A 13,432-nucleotide genomic window follows, 5' to 3' on the forward strand; every position below is an offset into this window, starting at 1 on the left:
AGTCGAACTCCAGGAAGTAATTATAGTGAAGGTGACTCAAACTATTTACGCCAGCCAGGTTTGCTGTTGCAAATCAATACTCTTTAATTATGAATACGTGATCTCATTAAGAGATATTGGTTTGGCAGTAAAGGCTGTTTTTTCACAGAGACAAATTCCTTGCATGGTCCGTGCCGGTTTAAGATGTCGTTGATGTCCTTTCGATCCATTACAATCGGTTGTGAGCGGAATGCAGAGACGATGTTTCTGCAGTGTGATGAACTAGGCAATATATTCCTAAAGAAAAAAAACACAGCTTCCCCAAAGATCTGCAGAGTCTTCCTTAACTGGCCATGTGTGCAATTGACAAGTCAAAACATCGCAGTTGAAACTATGGTTGGGTTAACAAAAGACATTGAGCCCTCTTGACTATTTGAAATATGAATATTGGAGGGATTGTCAGAGTTTTAGAATACAGTGCCCTGAAGGTCGAACTTTAAGAACAGAGTGTGGAATCTCCGCTGGGTATTACCTGTGACAAAACATCTCGTAATTTAATTTAAGGCAGAGGACAGTCCTCTTCTCTCGAGGTCATTCATTTTGCTATTGTGGGAGGTCACATTCAAGTTAATATGCATTCACTTCAAGAGCTCTCTATTAATATTTGACCTGCTGGAAGACCTAGCATCTGATTAAAAAAAGCAGACATGTCATGGGGATAACTTATTGTCATTCTGCTTTTATTAATGTAATTCCAGATAACTTCAGCCTACTTTTGGTCAGCTAAATTGACTGCATAGCTGAAGGCGAACACCTGCAGATTGAAAGTAAACTCTAGGGAACTTGGCTACATTAGCAAATGTCACAGAGCAACCAAGTCATCCACAATTTCTTGAGCTCCAGTTCTCTCCCTCTTTCTCGCTCTCTCTATCTCCCTCTCTCCTCCTCCTCCTCATCTGTGAAGGGAACAGGAATAGGTCACGAGAGTGTTCCTTAAGGCATTTCTCACCTTCAAGGTTTAGGAAATGTAGTCCTCACTAAAGGCACCGGGGGCATGTTTAAGATGACAGCAGCTTTTACATTTGACAAGAACAGAATTCTGACACCTGCTATGATGCCAGCCGTTTGTTTCACTGCTGCGTTGAACAACATTAACAACATCCATTATGTACTGAAGCACTTTGACACTTTGGCTATTTCTGAGTTGTTGTCTCATTCTGCAAAAAAAAAGCAGAGGAGGAAAGCAGCCTGATTTCTTCCCACTGACATGATGCAGTGGAGGCTCTGTTCTTCTAATGTCGTACGGCGAGGCCAAAGTGACCCACTGACATGATGCAGTGGAGGCTGCGTTCCCCTAATGTGGTACCAAGAGGCCAAAGTGACCCAAGCTAAACTTGGTGCCCTGCTGTAAGGCCTGGCCAGGAGCTGGGCCATTAGTGTTGTAAATGAAGCAGGGGGCATAATGACCCAGGAATGCAGTGGTAGCAATAATCAAAATGTCATTACGTGTACTCCTGCAGCATCCACACACTCGACTAATGAACCATCCCTGATTATGTTGTTCGAGTCTCCAAAAAAGGAAGCATGATAAACAATCAGGCAGTGAAAAAGCTCTCAGTCAGTGAAATTTAGTATCGATTATGAGCTTTGAGCAGAGGGCAGGCTACACTTAATGATGACTAAATTAAAATATTGTTTTTTAGTCACTGTGTCTCTGATTGGGACTTTCTGTTTGTAATTCGGTAATTAGGCATTAATTAGTTTGCAGACACTGCGCCTTCTGTTAATGGGTACGCGTGTAATTTCCAACCAAACTTTTTGTCTCTCATCAAAAGTTGGATCTGAAGGATGATCATTATGTCACATCACAAGTCACAAGTCTTTTATTGTCAGATGCACAAAATGACACAGGGTCAGACTGGGCACTGAAATTCTTTGGACAAGGCACTGCACAACAACCTACCATAACATAACATAACATAACATAACATAACATAACATAACATAACATAACATAACATGACATACACTCTGTACAAGTTCTCTAAACATAATTTAAACGTAATAAACATATAATAACCTAAATAACCTTACATGACATTGTGTACCTCAAACACACAACACAAACACTTTTTTTCTGGAGTGTACCCTAATAACAACCACAACATGATAGTGTAAATATCCTGAGGGTGACTGCTGTGGATATTGGAGATCAAGGGACAGCTTTGTGTATTTTGGACGCGACCACTTCTCTCATTCACAGTCTTGACTCCAGGGGACATGTTCAGAGGAGTAAAGGTCAACACAATGCAGTGATGAAGACAAAGATGAAGATGAGATGTATCATGTTGGCAACATCTATCACCAGCTTAAACACACAGCAATTAACACAATACGCTTTCAGAAGTGATGTGATGAGTTAAGAATTAGTGGTTCAGTGTTGTGCCTTACCACAGTAGTGTGTTCAGTGTGTTTTACCACAGTATTGTGTTTAGTGTTGTGTTTTACCACAGTAGTGTGTTCAGTGTGTTTAACCACAGTAGCCTGTTCAGTAGGTGTTGCTTTGATTTATGACTTTCTAACACTGTCTGATTATTTTGCTGAACTGGCGGGGATCTTACTAAGAACACTTAGCAGTGCCACTTTATTTGTCAGCATGACGCTAAAATGCTAGACTGCCAAAAGAACATTTCAATATCAATAACTCTGAGGCAATCTTGCCTGTTCTAGCTGATTTAGTTTTAGTGTAAACTTTACTGCTTTCTAAATAATGCCAAAGACATTTAACACGCGGCCAAACGCAGCAAAGAATACTGTCACAGTACTTTAGTAATACAGTAATCTTTGTGACACACTCCAGACTGAGCAATGAATTAGAATAGAACATTAGAGATGTGTTTTGTGTGTGTCTTGTTTTTTTTTTTTACAATAAACTACAAACTTATATACTATACTATACACTATTATATACTACTAAATACTTTATACAACACTTGCTTTGTACTTATAGTAAAAAATGTACTAAGGTATGACATTGTCAATCAGTGTGTTATAAAACCTTGTATTACAGTATATACATGTATATATGTTTTATTTCCTGGTCCTTAAAAAAACTGTGTTAAAAAATGGCTGGGTACACAAGGACTGCAGCGTATATAAATATACATGATTCCCTGATATCAGATCTTCTTCCCCGACTGCCCGGAGGCTGTCCAGACTATTAAACTCTGAGATAAGTGGCAGTTCCCAGATGCCCAGACTGACATAGATTCAGGCAGACAATAAGGGAGACATGCAGCTCTTAGGAATCTGTAAGGGTGGGCTTGATGATATCTAGATGGCTTTTAAACCTCCTCAAGAACCAGGGGCGGACCGGACGAACGGGCAAACCGGGCAGTTGCCCAGGGCCTCGGCCACCAGGGGGGCCTCGTCGTATTTATTTATTTTATTTTTTTTGCTAATTAAAATTAATCACTTGTCATTGCAAAATAATGACAATTCATAATAAGCATGAAAAACGATTATTTTCTTTTCAGTATCAGCTTAAAATGTATCTTAATTCCATCATGGAACAAATTATTCCAGGTCACGTGACTTTTCTGTCACTGACAATTTTTCGTGTGGTGACGTGTGTGGTTGTAAACTGCAAAGTTAAGCGTTTTTCAAGTGGCAGCGAGAAAAGAAAGAGGGAAGGGCAGGATGAGAAGTTCAGGGAGAAATTACCTAAGGTAACACACAATTTCCAATCAAGGAATTCGTCTGTTGAAGTGGAAGAAATATCTGATAATGTGTCGAGTTCATCTGATAAGTGCGGCTAAGCCAAGTTTAGCAATTGCTAGCAGCAGCAGCAGACAAACAGCTTGTAGTGACACCAACTAGCTTTGCCTGCTTTGCTTCTACAAACGGTGAGCCATCATGTACCACAGCTGCCCATATCCGAGACACTGTCACACCCCCACTGACGACCAGTGTTGGGCAAGTTACTTCAAAACTGGAATGCATTATTTATTACTTGTGACTGTCATTTTAAAGTAATTCGTTACATTACAATATTACTGTTTTTAAAATGTAAGGCATTACACTACTATTGTATTACTTGTAAGTTACTCGCACCAAAATTACTGGAAGTATGGATTTGGCAATCTTACTGTAATGAAGCTCAAGACGCTCAATTAGTGAATTACACATCCAGTGGAAGGTGATGTGGTATCTGTACTTATGGTAAACAGTAGAACATAATAGCCACAGTGATGGCTCATGGCACAATACAAAGAACAATCATCGCAAGAACAGACAAAAGGTCAAAGTCTGGCAAATTGTGATAGAAATACTGTAACTTTAGGCCTATTCATATTAACAATAATTGGACTGTATTGTAATGTCTAAAAATATGACAGGATACAAAATTAGCATTTCTATGCCTGCTGATTTTTTTTTTTTTGGGGGGGGGGGGCCTCAACATTGGACTTTGCCCAGGGCCTCCAATGCCCAGGGCCTCCAATTTGCAAGAACTGCCCCTGTCAAGAACATATGGTTCTTAAACATCCTAGAGAACAGATGGTTCTGGAATAGAGTGCAGTGCCAAAGGTTCTGTTGTTTTAAATAGCCTCTCACCTTGGTACATTTAGCAAATAGCAAAATGGCTCAACATCGGACTTTGCCCAGGGCCTCCAATGCCCAGGGCCTCCAATTTGCTAGAACTGCCCCTGTCAAGAACATATGGTTCTTAAACATCCTAGAGAACAGATGGTTCTGGAATAGAGTGCAGTGCCAAAGGTTCTGTTGTTTTAAATAGCCTCTCACCTTGGTACATTTAGCAAATAGCAAAATGGCAAAAGGCAAACGGTCGCGCAACGTTTCAAACTGTTTTTCGTTTGCTTTAAGTTCACTGTGAATGTTTGCCCACACAAAAACACCTAACGCACGCAAGGCCTGAGGAGGGAAAAAACGGACACTAGACTAAAAGTTACAGGTTCATTTTAACAATGTGGTATGTTTACACAAAGCGTTCCCATTTCGTTCAACGCCCCCTTACATTGGCTCTGGCCCGGATATGGCTCTGATCGGGCCCGGATATGGCTCTGATCAGACCCAGATATGTCTCTGATCTGGCCCGGATATGTCTCTGATCAGACCCGGATATGTCTCTGATCAGGCCCGGTTCTGCCTCAGAGGGCTGGCAGCACCATCTGCACTAAACTTCTCAATCAGCAGTTGATTTCTGCCTGTTCAAACGAACACCATGTTACTAAGACAGCACTAAGACGAGAGCAAGCAGAATCGGGCGTCTGCCCCAGGTGCTGCAGAAACGACTTATCTGACAGTGTGTGCTCTCCAATGGATTCTAACCTCTCCTCCCGCATCTTCCAGCACTTCCTGGTCTGCTGCCCCCTGGGCTCAGACTCGGCTGTCAGTGGAAGTGGAAGGAGGCTAATATGGTTCATTAACACTGCAAGGAGGAGAGCCATCCCGATGGGCCAACCTAGCAATGTCTCAATGAAGCCTTCAGTTGCACTGGAAAGCAGCCTGAAAGCAGACTATGTTCCTAGAACACAATAGAATGTGTATACTTTTATACAATAGAATACATGTTCTCATATACAATATAATACAATGGAATATGTATACATACATACAATTGAATACAATAGGATACTTATACTAATATACAATTTAATACAATAGAACACGTATAGTTATATACAATTGAATACAATAGAATATGTCTACTTTTATAGAATAGAATACGCAAAAGTATACAATTAAATACAATAAAATATGTATACTTATAAACACTAGACTCCTTATGCTTCTGTGCATAAAATACAGTAGAATACTTTCCATCAGTTTGTGTGTTTGCTGGGTGTTGAACCCATGACCTTGGTACTGTAATCTCCCTTGATCCACCAGTTGAGCAATTGGAACTTATGTATTCTGTTGTACATGCAATATAATCACTACAGTGCCCTTCTTATTCGATTACATTTACATTTTACAATAAATAGTTAATAGGCCTACTGCTTTTTTTTTCAAGAAAATAGAAAACGATATAGAAAGGAAAAGAAGTGCGGGACTGTCACTGCTTAAGTGCAAGTTAAGCCAGGTGCCAGTTAGGAAGGGAGGTGCTCTCTGAAGAGTTGGGTCTTCAAGAGCTTCTTGGAGGTAGAGAGGGATGCCCCTGCTCTGGTTGTGCTAGGCAGGTCGTTCCACCAACGTGGAACTACAACTGAGAATAGTCTATGAGGCTATCAAGGCTATGAGAAGTTTACATGATAGCTAGGGTCACTAATACACAACAATATGTATTTAGATGACTCTTGGCTTTAAATGACTCAAGTTGTATTCATTAGACATGTAAGTTAGTATATATGAATAACACCTATCGCCAACAAAATCACACAAAATGTTAGCAACATTTGTATTTTTGGTATATATGTGACTAGGCTATCTCAAGGCTACCTAGATAGTCTCAAGACCATCTTATATATTTTACAAAAAAAATATCATATTTTGGCTTTTATAAAGTACAACCTGTCAAATGGTGCTCACATGGATCCTTGAATCAAACCTTTCACTTCTTTCTCTGTCTAAGCTCCTTCCTTATGATGCACCAATTCATCACCGAGACACTGTTCCTCCATTAACAGCCATGTGTGACTCTAATGTGAGTGCACTTAAAGGATTACCCTGTAAATTCCAATCATGTTTCTCATCTTTTAAGTGGAGATAGTTCTTCACAGAAATTGCCGGATGAAAATGATACAAAGGTATGACTGGCTGCAATTTCCCCCACACTGATTGGCTGGCTTGAACATTAGACATTATCAAGACAGACACAGAGAGCCAGGGGAAGTTTAACTAGGGGATTCGTGCTCAAATCATCATGAAATAATTCTGTTCAGCATGCTCGGCAGATGGCATTACCCGTCTAAGAATGGCGGATGAATCCTTTTGTTTCTGTTCCAACCAAGGTCACCCGTGCCACAGAATTAATCACTTTACCTGAAGGAGAAATATGAGACGACAGAACATATAAGAGCGAAAGGCTGATGCAACCTGCGATTAATACGCTCATCCCTCCTCACCATTCAATAATCCTCTGCCTTATCTACGGCTGGGCGTCAGAGCTGCCCGGACACCGAAATCAAAACAAGGAAGGCGAGGGGAGAAGGTGTGTTTTCCTGTCCACTTGTGGAATCCATTTCTCTTGTGCCGTAGTGGAGCCGGGCTGAGTGATGACACAACGCCGGAGTCTTCATCCATCATGTCTCTCCAGCTCATGAGCAGCAGCAGCAGCAGCAGGAGCTACACACACATACACACACAAACACACACACACACACACACACACACACACACACACACAATATACACTCAAAGATACACATACACACACAGACACAAATATACACTCAAAGACACACATACACACACAAATATACACTCAAAGACACACACACACACACACACACACACACACACACACAAGTATACACTCAAAGACACTCATACACACACACACACACACACACACACACACACATAAACACTTATACACTCAAAGACGCACACACATATTCATTCAAAGACACACACACATACACACACACACACTTACACACACACACTTATGCACACACATGTACAAACACTCAAAGATGCACGCACTCAAAGACACACACACTCACAAAAAAAACACATATACACTCAAAGACACACACACATGCACACACACACTTATGCACACACATGTACAAACACTCAAAGACACACATACTCAAAGACGCACGCACTCAAAGACACACACGTCCATACACTGACACCACACACATAGATACATCAGTAAAATAAACACAAACACACACACATTCTCCAGGCATACTGATACTCAGAAAACGTAGAAAATGTATCCTCACATACACACGAGAGATCAGCACAAGACACACACACACACTAAGCAAAAAAAGATGATGAAATCAATGCTAAAAACAAAGCTATAATTGGATAGGCCCATATTCCGTGGGGTGTAAATGCCAATTAGATATGTTTCCCCATCTCTCGCTCTCTCTGAGCATGTGTGGGATTGTATACAATAATGGATCTCAAAAGGTTACCACCGTGATTTCCTGTCAGAGTAAGTATAAACAAACAGACTTTTTGGTGTGTGTATGTGTGTGTGATGATGGTTGTGTTGGTGTGTGTGCGAGTGGTGGTGGTGGTGGGGGTCTGTTTCCTCTAGAAATAACATTAAATGCGCCTAAAAAAATCATATCAGAGACCCTCTTTTATTCAAAGGCCAATAGCTTACATTTGGCATTTTAGCGTGTTTTCATTCTCACTCTGTATAAGGGAAAGGCAACATTTTGTTCCAAGCTTTTAAAAGATAAAAAATTCACCGACCCAAGCATATTTTCAGCACATAAACCTTTCCTGATAGCACTGATGTGCCATTACCCCACAGTCTGCTCTCATCCAGAGACACTTCAGTACTGCAGTCTCAATCCCTAGCATCCTCTGCCCATTACTTCTCTGTAGGAGCAGCCGAGCTCCAAAGGCTAATGATTGACCGTGACCGTGGACGGCTGAATCCGGAGCGGTTTCTCCGTAATTCGCCGTGGACTTTGTGTGTTGTTCTTCCATTCCAGTCATTGGCTGTGAAACTAAGCATGACGACAGCGACAGCAGCTGCCCTCATCCAGGGCTAGAGGAAGAAGCAGGAGAAGAAGAGGAGAAAGGGAAAAAAAAAACAAGATGGATCATCTTCAAGTCGACTAATCTATTCTGCTTGTGTGTGTTCCTCCCCTCGTGGGATGCTGGATTTGCATACGGTTTAGCTGGGATTTCTGCTGCCGTCCTTAAGACCAATCTCCATATGGATCTCCTGTGTTTACAAGGCCACTCTCCATGTCAAGCAGGCACCTAATGCCTCCCAGCTCTTGCAGATCATTTATCATCAGGCTGGCTGAGGCAAGGCTTTAACGCCGACCCGGGAACTATGAAGCGACTCACATACACACACAAACACACACACACACACACACAAACACACACACACACACCCACACACACTCATCACACACACACACTAACACACACACACACACGATGAAAACAGACCTAATGGTGCATGCAGACTGAGACTATCATGCATTCTTTTTATATTCTGAAAGCAACATATGAGATATGTATTGCATCACACCCACATATAGTATCATAGGAACCTGAGTCTTACAAATGTTTTCAGCAAAACAGTCATTAATACCCAGGGCCATAGTTCATTAAGTGACCATGCCATACATAATCAGCAGAGAAATAATAGATCACGACTCAAATATCCAGCCATTTTACTGCTCTTAATACTAAATAAAACCAAGGTCATCAAGATAGAGCAATCGTCTAGCGAAGCACTTGAGTCTTCCTCTGTAAGACAGGTCTTCAAGGCAGTGTTTTTCCCAAGATATTTGTATGGTCTCTGTGCTCGGTTTGAACATATGTTCGCCCGAGGCAATACATTTTTAATGTTTCAGTTCATTCGTTCAATTAATAAGTGGCAGCTCCAGTGGCTGAACACACATCTATGACTATATACCTTTGTGAACGCACACTAGGGATAAGGCATACATGACAAGTCATTCGGCACAAGGATAGAAATTATTTTCACTTTTCAGCAAAGCCTTAATAGCTGGTGCAGTTTAAATAAATTAGGATGATTGCTAATTTAGTCGTGCCTTAACTGTGCTGCTAACAAAACAAAAATATTAATTTGCATGCAAAGTAAGGGTGGAGTTTCGACCAATAAAATAAGTGGAAGGTTTGGATCGCGCCGTAGAACACGATTCTGAATGCAAGTGCATCAGCACTCATTTACTGATAGTGTTTGTTGTTGTAAAATATTGGAAGCAGGCTGATAATGTAGCTTATTCATTCTTGTCACGGTTCAATTTGTGTCTATTTGTTTCAAAGTGGATCGTTAAACGGCAGTCACACCCATTTTGTCGACACAGGGAAACGACCATGTGCATGTTTGTGTGTGTGTGTGTCTGTTTGGCTGTGAGTTTGATATGAAATGCATTCTAATAGAAAAAGACATTGAACAGGGCCCGCTGAGCCTTGGGCTGCCATGCCTTCACCAAATGACCTGGGGAAGATGAGCTTGTGCCAATTCTGCCCGTCTGATAAACAGGACAAAACTCCGTAACTGAATGAGGTAATAAAATTTAATATTGTGCTGTTTCTGCGTTCCTTTTTTTTAATAGACTGGTGAGGGAGCTACAGTGAGCCGTAGCCCATCAATCCGCATTGATTTCTTTCATATTTCATTATGGCTGTTTTCATTGTTTCCAGCGAGGTGTCTAAACAGCACAGCATGTTGAGGGGGGGAGCTGCACCTCATAGCACACTCTCTCTCTCTTTCTTTCTCTCTATCTCCTTTTCTCTCTCAATCTTCTCCCTCTCTTTATATATATGGCTCTCTATCACTCCCTCCCTCTCTCCTTTTCTCTCTGTCTTCTCCCTCTCTTTATATATACAGTATATGTCTCTCTTTCACTCTCTCTTTCTATCTCTATCTCCTTTTCTCTCGGTCTTCTATCTCTGTTTCTCTCTCTTTCTGTCCCTCTCTCCCTCCCACCAGTCTACCAGGGTATGCTGCTGTGAAGGATCCATCCCAGATTGCCACAATGACATTTCAAAGGCCCACAGTGTCAGATGAGATAATAGTTTATGTTGAGGAGAGTAACGGGTGGTGGTGGTGGGGTGTTCTCCATTCTGCACTTCCTTCATGCCATCAGCTTAAGTGCACATTATCCTAGATTCACATGTGCGCCTGCTATTAGTGTCAGCCTTAATCATGAAGTTGTCAGTTCCGGGCGCTGGAGTGCAGAGCCACCCCGGCAGGGAGCTCGTCACACGCCTCCACGTCGTGTCCCGCCACATACCGTTTTCTTCTTCTCGTCTCCGTCGCAGCTGCAGAAAGTTAAGTGACCAGGCAGCGGAGGTGTGCGCACACACACACACACACACACACACACACACACACACACACACACACACACACACACTGCACGAAAAGCAAGATTATCGGGCCCGTATACGCTGTGATACAGCCGCGAATGATCACCATTCCTGGCTGATCGCAGACATTCCCCCAAAATATCTGTCTGCCGCATATTGACGGAATTTCCCGGGAAGGAACCTGCAAGGGGAGGGGGGCCGATGTGTTTAGCATTCTCACCTCCCGCTGACAGAGGTGCGAAATGCTCTTATTAGCATATTGACTGTCAGCAGTCTAGCCACACACACCCTGCTGCAGCCATTGGTTGAAAACGACAAGGAATTGAATTAAAACGTCTTGTGATGAAACGGAATGAGATTCTGTCTAAAGGTCAGCTTTCAACTGACAAAACGTATCCCCTCCCATTTACAGCTATTGCCCCATAAAAACGAAATTAAAAATAATTTAATCAATATTCTGTCTTTAGGGTTTTGGTCCGGGGTTATCACATTTCTTGATTCACCTTCCGTTTTCAGAGTTCTGCCTTTAGGGTTTTGATTCCGTGGATGTCACGATTCTTGCTTTGCCTTTCATTTTCAGAGTTCGAGGGTTGCAATGTACTTTGGAGGCTGTTCCACTTATATTCCAAAGCTTCCTCTCTGTAATGTTCTTGAGATTCACTTTTGGCATGTAATTAAACAGAGTCAGGCTTACTCTGATATTGAGATAGTCATTTCGCAACTTGGGACATGTTTGCCACTCGTGAATAGCTATCCTGTGTCTTTTCAGGTAGATTTTGAAATCTTGCGCGAGCTTCGAACCTGCCCTCTTCAGGTTAATGGTATTGTATACCTGTGTCTAACCGCTTAGCCACGTTACTGGTAAGGATCAAGCTAGTCGGTGCGTCCAAGTACCTGGTTTATTATTCCTCCCTCCTCTGGCGTATTTCTCTTCTGTGGAGCGTGCGAATTGGGAATTGTTTAGTGGACTTATGTGACGTTTTAATTATGTTCACGTAAAGGCGCCCGAGGCAACATTAGAAACTTTAGACTCGAATAATAAACGTTCAATTTCTAGTCTTTTTTACACGTAGTAAGTTTTAATAACACCATACCATTACATATTGACATTCACAGTGGTAGTGGTCCCTGGAGAAGTGGGTATACTTTTTATTTATTCATACAGCACAGGATAAACACCCTGTTTTGAGAAGTGGGTATACCCAATGCTGACTGAAAAATAAGTGGGTATACTCCGTATACCTGCGTATACACTGGACTACACCACTGGACATTCAAGGAGCAAAGATGAGACGTCGTTGTGTGATGAGAACTGATAAAAAAAATCGCCTGCCTTCTGTTTTCCACGGTTGATCGCATGTTATGCTAGAAATGGCTTAGCATGGGTGGGATGGGGAAAGATAACACCTTTCCATCCAGACGCAAATTTAGCTAATCGGAATCTGTAAGTGGTTTCCAGATATACAGCCGCGGAAAAAATTAAGAGACCACTTCAAAATTATCAGTTTCTCTGGTTTTACTATTTATTGGTATGTGTTAAAGTAAAATGTACATTTTTGTTTTATTCTATAACCTACTGGCAACATTCCTACCAAATTTCAAATAAAAATATTGTCATTTAGATCATTTATTTGCAGAAAAATGACAATTGGTCAAAATAGCAAAAAAGATGCAGTGTCTTCAGATCTCAAATAATGCAAAGAAAACAAGCTCATATTCATTTTTAAACTACACAATACTAATGCTTACACTTAGGAAGAGTTCAGAAATCAATATGTGGTGGAATAACCTTGATTTAAAATCACAACTTTCATGTGTCTTGGCATGCTCTCCACCAGTCTTTCACATTGCCGTTGGGTGACTTTATGCTACTCCTGGCGCAAGAATTCAAGCAGCTCGGCTTCTTTTCATGGCTTGTGACCATCCATCTTCCTCTTGATCACATTTCAGAGGTTTTTTATGGGATTCAGGTCTCGAAATTGGGCTGGCCATGACAGGGTCCTGATCTGGTGATACTCCATCCACACCTTTACTGGCCTGGCTGTGTGGCATGGAGCATTGCCCTGCTGGAAAAAACATTTCTCAGAGTTGGGGAACATTGTCAGAGCTAAAGGAAGCAAGTTTTTCTTCCGGGACAACGTTGTACTTTGCCTGGCTGAGGTTTGTAAAAGACCATAAGGATTGAAAAAAGCGGACTGGAGGGTCTTCTAGTTCGTCTTCTCTGATGAGTCCAATTTTCAGCTTTGCCCAACACATGGTCGTCTGATGGTTAGACGGAGACCTGGAGAGGCCTACAAGCCAGAGAGTCTTGCACCTACTGTGAAATCGGACTCATCAGAGAAGACGAACTTAGAAGAACCTCCAGTCCGCTTTTTCAATCCTTATGGTCTTTTACAAACCTCAGCCAGGCAAAGTATAACGTTGTCCCGGAAGAAAAACT

This window comes from Sprattus sprattus (genome assembly GCF_963457725.1).
Source record: "Sprattus sprattus genome assembly, chromosome: 3".
Classification (NCBI taxonomy): Eukaryota; Metazoa; Chordata; class Actinopteri; order Clupeiformes; family Clupeidae; genus Sprattus; species Sprattus sprattus.